Here is an 8,006-nt window from a genome sequence, read left to right on the forward strand (position 1 = left end):
ATTCAAAACTGATTATATCTGCCTTATAACTTTGTCGCCAATTCGTGGATGTATGACAAATGGAATATTACTGACCCGTGTTTCTGGTTTTCTGTGCGCCGGAAGTGATAGCGCTAACGTTAGCAAACGTCGTCTTTGCTCGGAAATGATTCATCAAATGAATTGACTCATTCAGGAAAGGAGGTTTGACTAGATTACAGACGCGTCCCTCATTATTTTTCATTTAATTAAAGTTTATGAGAAAAGCACCTTTTACAGAAAACAAAGAAAAGAAATATAAGGCATAAAACAATTTGTTTCTTTGTCTTCTGTGCTCTACTAACTATAGTATTGAATCCCGATATTTATCGTTATGATTTTTAAAACTTACCTTTAAGCCGTTGGGGACTTGAATATGTATCGTTCCTAAACAACAAAAGTATCGTCTGATTCTTGGGTCAACTTTGGTGCTTATGTTGAATACTTAATATTCATGTTGATTTATTACAAAGGCTTAATTTTTTGACAGCTGCGATGATATAACAGCAAAATAGTTTAATTCAGAAGTTTAGAACATTGAGTTGAAGGTGAAAGTATTAACTTGTAAACTAGTTTCCAACAAAGCCTTACGTTATGTTTTCATACTAAATTAGAAGGAAACCTATTTATGGCAGGTAATGTATGTTAACATAAAAATATAGAAGTTGATGACTTGTGTACGATACTATAGTAAGTCGTTAAAATAATAGTAATTGAATATTCGTGATTTATTGTACACATCGCACTGAGTAAGATCAAAGCCTCTTAAGAATGGAAATTCTATAATTTAGCACTGAATTTTTTAACAACTTGAACGAGTAAATTTTAACTAAAATATTCTACTTACAGGACAATTTAAATGGTAAGGAAATGTAATTAATTTAATGATAAGCATCCTTTTATGATGATTTAACAATCATTAATTCAAAGAATTAATCATAAGTTATTTAATTAATTAGAACTAAGCATCTTGTGTAGAACAATGAATTTAATTATTAGTGCTTAATTATAGACATGATGACACATGTATTGTACGATGCATGGCTTTCTAGAGACACATTTTTCTTTGTGGTATCATTATGTAACCTTCATTATGGCAGCCTGTCTTGGCAACTTAGCAACGCACACTCTGGTGACAAAATTTGATACTATGACAACATGGTCACCTGACATGGCGGCATAGCAACTCACCCCTAACAACACGCTCCCTGTGCGAAACTTGGTACTATTGCCTCGTCATTGACATTGAGTTCCTGTAGACCAGGGTTAATCGGCTGGTCCACTTGGGCTAGGATCAACCGAGTACTAGTGTTGTCAATTCAACATCTACTCCGGTCTTTTAGAACTATAACTAAACCTATATATGTGTTTCTCATAACTGACTTAAATATTACGTCTTTGTTTTCAGGTAGGCCCTGATGGTTGCGGGTTTGAATTCCCGTCGCACCAAACATGCTCGTCCTTTCAACCGTCGTGGCTATATAATGTTACAGTAAATCCCACTATTCGTTGGTAAAAGAGTAGCTCAAGAGTTAGCGGTGGGTGGTGATGACTAGCTGCCTTCCGTCTTGTCTTACACTGCTAAATTAGGGACGGCTAGCACAGATAGCCCTCGAGTAGCTTTGTGCGAAATTTCCAAACAAATTGTTTTCAGGTATTCCTCTCAGAAGTTTGATGGTTTTTTATGACAAATCTCGACCTGCAGAGCTCCAGGTTTCCAATCCAATAGGAGAAACTAATTGAGATGATACAGTTTATCCTTGTCTTTTCTTTGAAATTATCGAACGAACCCTTCGACTAATGTTTCTTTTAATTCAAATTTAATATCCGTAGAGAGTTACTGTAAATCGATTAAGAACAGACAGAGCTAATGATAACTTTCATACAGGTACATATACTAATCTGTTTTCATTAAATCAATCTTAAACGATAATTAGTTTTAGATTTCCTGTGTAGTGGTGTTCACAGAGTTTGCGAACGTGTTTTTAATTGTAAAAAATCATTTTGTCGAACCAAAAACAAATGGTGGTATATCATTGTGTTTATTCGTGATTGATTACAATATAAAATATTTTTTTGTTTTGAACTCCGCGCACAACTACTCGAAGGCTTTCTGCGCTATCCGTCCCTAATTTTGCAGCGTAAGACAACAGAGAAAGCAACTAGTCATCACCACGCATCGCCGAACAGTAAGAATTGACCGTCACATATAACGCCCCAATGGCTGAAAGGACGAGCATGTTTAGTGGGACGGGAATTCGAACCCGCGATCCTTGAATTACGAGTCGAGTGCCTTAACCATCTGGCCATGCCGGGCCACTGTAGAAACTTGCGCACGGCTCTTTAAATTCTGTAATAGTGGAATTAAAAATAGATGTATTTGCCAAGATTTTTCTATATTACACTTTTATACAGAAGTATTTGTAAAGTGTTTTGATTGCAGCATTCTTACTTTGAAACATAACTTATTTCAATTATAATTGATCAAATTAAAACCCGCATGATCATAAAATCATCTTATTTATTCCTGTGGTAAACGATCTCTTTTGAAATATAATTATTAACATGTGAGTTTTGAGAAACGTATCTTATTACTTTTTATACACAACGTATCTCGTTACGTCCGTTGTGTCGGTTCATTTTGCAGATGAGAAGAAGAGGGCTGGTTAAAATATACGATGGTTGTTTGATGACAGCGGTAAATTGTTCGTGTTACTTTCTCAGCTTTGATGCAAAGGTTATTTGACGGTAAAACATTAAATATAGAACGAAGAAATCTAAAATGTTTCGAGTGTTTAATAAACAAAAACTGTACAATTGTTTGGTAAGAGCATTGAAACTTAAACAATGGGATCCAGTTATTCATTTTTTTAGTTATTTTGAAATACGCGCAAAGCTACTCGAGGGCTATATGTGCTAGCCGTCTCTAATTTAGCAGTGTAAGACTAGAGGGAAGACAGCTAGTTATCACCACCCACCGCCAACTCTTGGGCTAGTCTGATTTTTTATTCCAAAACAAACAATCTATATATGTATACCAGTACATGAGCATTGATGATAAAAGGGTCGGAGTAAATTCATCCCATTGTGACCCTAAAGCAGTAACTAACACCAACCAACACTGCATGACCATATGATACCCAAATCCCAAGAGAGAGAACAATACGCAGTGCTGTATTTATTCTCGAATTTTGCCTTTTTCATTGACACGTATAACACTAACTTCCGACAGCTGAAGATGTCTACTTAGATCAAAATTAAAGATTTGTTTCTTTGTTTTTTTTAATTTCGCACAAACCTACACGAGGGCTACCTGCGCTAGCCGTCCCTAATTTAGCAGTGTAAGACAAGACGGAAGGCAGCTAGTCATCATCACCCACCGCCAACTCTTGAGCTACTCTTTTACCAATGAATAGTGGGATTTACCGTAACATTATATAGCCACGACGGTTGAAAGGACGAGCATGTTTGGTGCGACGGGAATTCAAACCCGCAACCATCAGGTTACGAGTCGAACGCCTTAAGCCACCTGGCCATGTCGGGCCCAAAATTAAAGATATACTCAGTAATAGATATTAACTACTTAATAAAATAAGCTGTTCAAGGCGTCGAGTTTAATATCTTCACGTGTAACTTTTGTTTGTGCGGGCATTGCGGTTATTACAGCACCTAGTGCTATAAAAATAAATGCCTGTAAAAATAATTTCATCTTCACTAGAATTTAATGTCTGCTTGCAGTAAAATGTAATCGTTTTATGTAACGAAGGTAATAAAATTTTCCTAATTTCTGTGTCGCTAAGAAACTAAATCATTGTTAATAATATTAACACGTGTATTGTAACCACGTGTTTCTATAATGCTTAGAGGCAACAGAGATACTAGACAAATAATGTATTATAAAAATTTACATATTAAACGCCAAAAACTGACATAGTACAGAAACTAGAAGGTGGAACATTTGTGGTAACATAACAGAACTACAATTCAATTTGGAAACAGCTTTGATTTGAATTGAAAGTATACAAATTTAAAAGGAGATGGAAAAAATCTAAAGATTATGTCTGTGTTTGTTTTTCTTACAGCAAAACCACATCGGGCTATCTGCTTAGCCCACAGAAGTTTAAAGGTTACGCGATTTTTATTACAAAATATTGTTGTTTGACAATAATACTTGTTAGATAATCACAGTTATTGTTGTAAAAATTCTTTAAACAACTCGCCTGGCAGGTATATTATATAACTTAAGAGCAAACAAAAACGGGCTACGTCAGTTTATATATTTTAGGCAAAAGCCCTTGGTCTGATACAAATCTGTATATACAAGTCCCATATACAAGAGTCGTTCAGTTTAACAGTAAAAGATTGGCTTAAATTATAGTGAATAAAATCATTAAACGCGTAATTTTCGCTTACTGTTAAAGTGTTATTATTGTAACAGTTACAAAACATCAAATATATGACATTACATGATTTATGATATAAGGAGTGATTAATCTTTAAAGCTATCCAAGAGTTGTGTGGTTACTCGCGGTAGGGCAAACAGGACTTCATATTGTATCTACAGAAATATTGAATACAAGCTAACGAGGTCATAACTTCATTAAACATGTCACTGGTTAGATTTCATTTGGAATATTGTGTTCAGTTTTTGGTTTGAATTTCGCGCAAAGCAGTACGAGGGCTATCTGTGTTAACCGTCCTTAATTTAGCAGTGTAAGACAAAAGGGAAAGCAGCTAGTCAACATCACTCACCGTCAACTCTTAGGCTACTCTTTTTCCAACGAATAGTGGGATTAAGCGCTACATTATAAACCCCTCACGGCTGAAAGAGCGAGCATATTGGGTGTGAAAGATTCAAACCTGCGCCCCTTCGCTTACGAGTCGAGTGCCTTAACCACCCGGCCTATTGGTTACTACGATACCTGGGATAGAGGGGGTTGTCATATAAGGAGAGGCTGAAATCTAAAAGTTTGATTGATCTTTGGATGTTGTAGTGGCAGTAAATATAAGTGAGTTCAAAAGAAAGCTTCATTAGTATATGAATGATAAGGGTTGGTTTTAAATCTTTTTACTTATGGAACAGCCGAGGTGGACCAACAGGTTATATGTTTTCCCAAAACGTTGTGTTAATAGTCATGTCGTTTATGTATCAAATTCCAAAATCTTTATAGTAAGAAAAGTAATAAATTGTTCAAAAAAGAAATATTATAATCATGTTATTAAAAATTATTAGTCGCTAGATTTATAATTAAAGAGTCAAACTGTAAGTTTATTTAAACTAACTGTATTAGTTATACTCATACTGACCAAATTGTAGACAAGGTTGGCTGCTTTATTTGTAAGCTGCCTTGTCACGTCTGCTGAGAGGTGTGAAATTCTTCGTTGAACTGTCATATGATTCAAAGCCACCGTCTGTAGCTTGCGAACTGCTTCCGGACATAATTTTTCCGATGCAGTTCATACATCATCAGTGAACGGTCGGCCAAATTTCGCTGTCATCAACGAAATATCGTAACTGACCTCACATGCTGCACCTAAATATGCTGACTGCGGTCACCAGTTCTAAATTTATGGAACCATCTTTGACACTTCCCTACATTCAGAATGTCATTGTTGTACACATCTTGAAAGGTTCTTCAGTAACACTCTTCCATTTGCTGAAGTTGTAAAACATTATATTCCTTATGTGCTCTTCTGATACCTCCATGATAATTGGGACTTCTAAAATAAATAAATAAAAATAGTAAAGAAACAAACTGGTTTACTCTGAATGTTATCAAGTCATCCCATATAACTTGTGACTTTGAGAATAACTTCATTTAGCCAAGAAATATGCATTTACATTTATTCTATCCCAAAAAATAGCATTACTTATGGGATGACCTAATATTTACAGAAAAAAAAAACTATTCCATGCAAAAAGAATACTAATAACTTGTACACACACACATATAAAAGTTAGTGTATGCTTTTGCTAGTAGGAATTACTACCTGTTTGCTCTATTTCTATACATTTTTTCAATAGCAGATGTCTTTATCATAGTATGTTATTGTTAAATACCTGATATATATATATATAATAAAATTATTATGAGTTGCACATCTTTCATATCAAACTTGACAATTTATGTTGCTATGAATGAAATTTACTATATAATGCCTTGAGGAGGAAGTTACACTAGAACCTTACCAATTAGTTCTTCAGGTAAAAAAGAGAAAATGACAGAGGTACAATGTCGTTCATTATGAAAATAATGTTATAAATTATGTTAGTGGGTTATGTCAATTTTCATAAATAAAGACCATTTATGGATATTTATGGAAATATGATTATAATAAAGATGTCATTCTATCTTTTTTTAATACTTTTTAGATCCATGAGTGAAAGAAAAATAAAAAATCCACTAAAAACGTACATTCTAAATGTAAATGATATTATTATCAGTACTGGTAACTTGTAATAGAAAACAAATATTTTAAAAATGGTAATGATGAAGTTTAAATTCTTTATAATAATTAATGGAGAATTTCATTAATTGTTTGAGAAACAACTGGAAAATCTTTTAATTTTTTGTTTTTCAAATTTTATTCTGAAGTAAAGAACATTTTGTAATATCTTGTATCACTAATAAAATTGGGAATTCTTCAAGAAATTGCGGTAAGTCTCATGTAGGACTGTTAATGAGTTGAGAGTTAATGTTTTGTAATCTTCTTTTTCTGATGCTTTTTATGATAAAGTATATGGAATATTTTTGGCAGTAGAAATTTCAAGTTTGAAAACGTTTTCTTACAGAGGAATGGTTAAATATGAATCCCTAGAGATTCTTTCACAATGCAAGTCAAATTTATAATACACTTACTTTGCACTTGTTTATACAAATTGTGTTGGTCGGTAGTTGTAGTTTAATGTGAGGAGTTATGTACTCTTCATTTATCAGCTTATCTTTATAATGTTGTACCCTGTAACATATGTTAAACTTGTAACACAGAAGTGTGGAAACATGTTAGGACAAAGTCAAAAATAGATTTCAGGCTGCCTCAAAAGAACAATAGAAGGTGAATACCATATTAAACATATTAAACAGAAGGTCGAAACGTTGTTTTCTGCTTTGTTAGTAAAGTGTTAATACCCACACCAGCTGTCCTGAGACATATTTTTCAAGTGGGTTTCTCGTCATCACGAATTACTCTTTCTGACACTGCCTTCTGGTAACAGTTTATGAAACCATGACTCACATGACCTGCTAGACTCCCTGACGTATAAGTTTGGACAAGTTAACGACTTAAGTGGTTAGAGAATAGTTTTTTTTACTTCATTACGTAATAAACAAGGATATGTTTGACTTGATATGAAGGTCAGGGAGATTGGTATTAAGGATAAAAGTTTGTTTGTTTGTTTGTTTTTGAATTTCGCACAAAGCTACTCGAGGGCTATCTGTGCTAGCCGTCCCTACTTTAGCAGTGTAAACTAGAGGGAAGGCAGCTAGTCATCGCCACCCACTGCCAACTATTGGGCTACTCTTTTACCAACGAACAATGGGATTGACCGTAACATTATAACGCCACCACGGCTAAAAGGGCGAGTATGTTTCGCGCGACGGGGATGCGAACCCGCGATCCTCAGATTACGAGACCCACGCCTTGACACATTTGGCCATGCCGGGCCAAGGATAAAAGAAGAGATACTTTATAAGCGCAAAACACTATTACACAGAATTTCATATCAGTCTATGTTTACAAATACATATATTTGAACATTACATAACGTTTGACACAGGAAGTTTATATTGACTTTTTAATTTTAAAAATTATAGACAGTAAATGTAAAACTAAATTTCAAGATTAACAAATCTGTAGCAGACGAAGGCAGAAATAAATTGATTTTTTAATACATAATTGAACCGAACGTGACATAATTTTAACAGGTAATAAAAAAGCAACTAAAGATATAATATGTTAATGAAGTTCAGAACTGGGATTATTTTGGT

This window comes from Tachypleus tridentatus, chromosome 8 (assembly GCF_004210375.1).
Source record: "Tachypleus tridentatus isolate NWPU-2018 chromosome 8, ASM421037v1, whole genome shotgun sequence".
Classification (NCBI taxonomy): domain Eukaryota; kingdom Metazoa; phylum Arthropoda; class Merostomata; order Xiphosura; family Limulidae; genus Tachypleus; species Tachypleus tridentatus.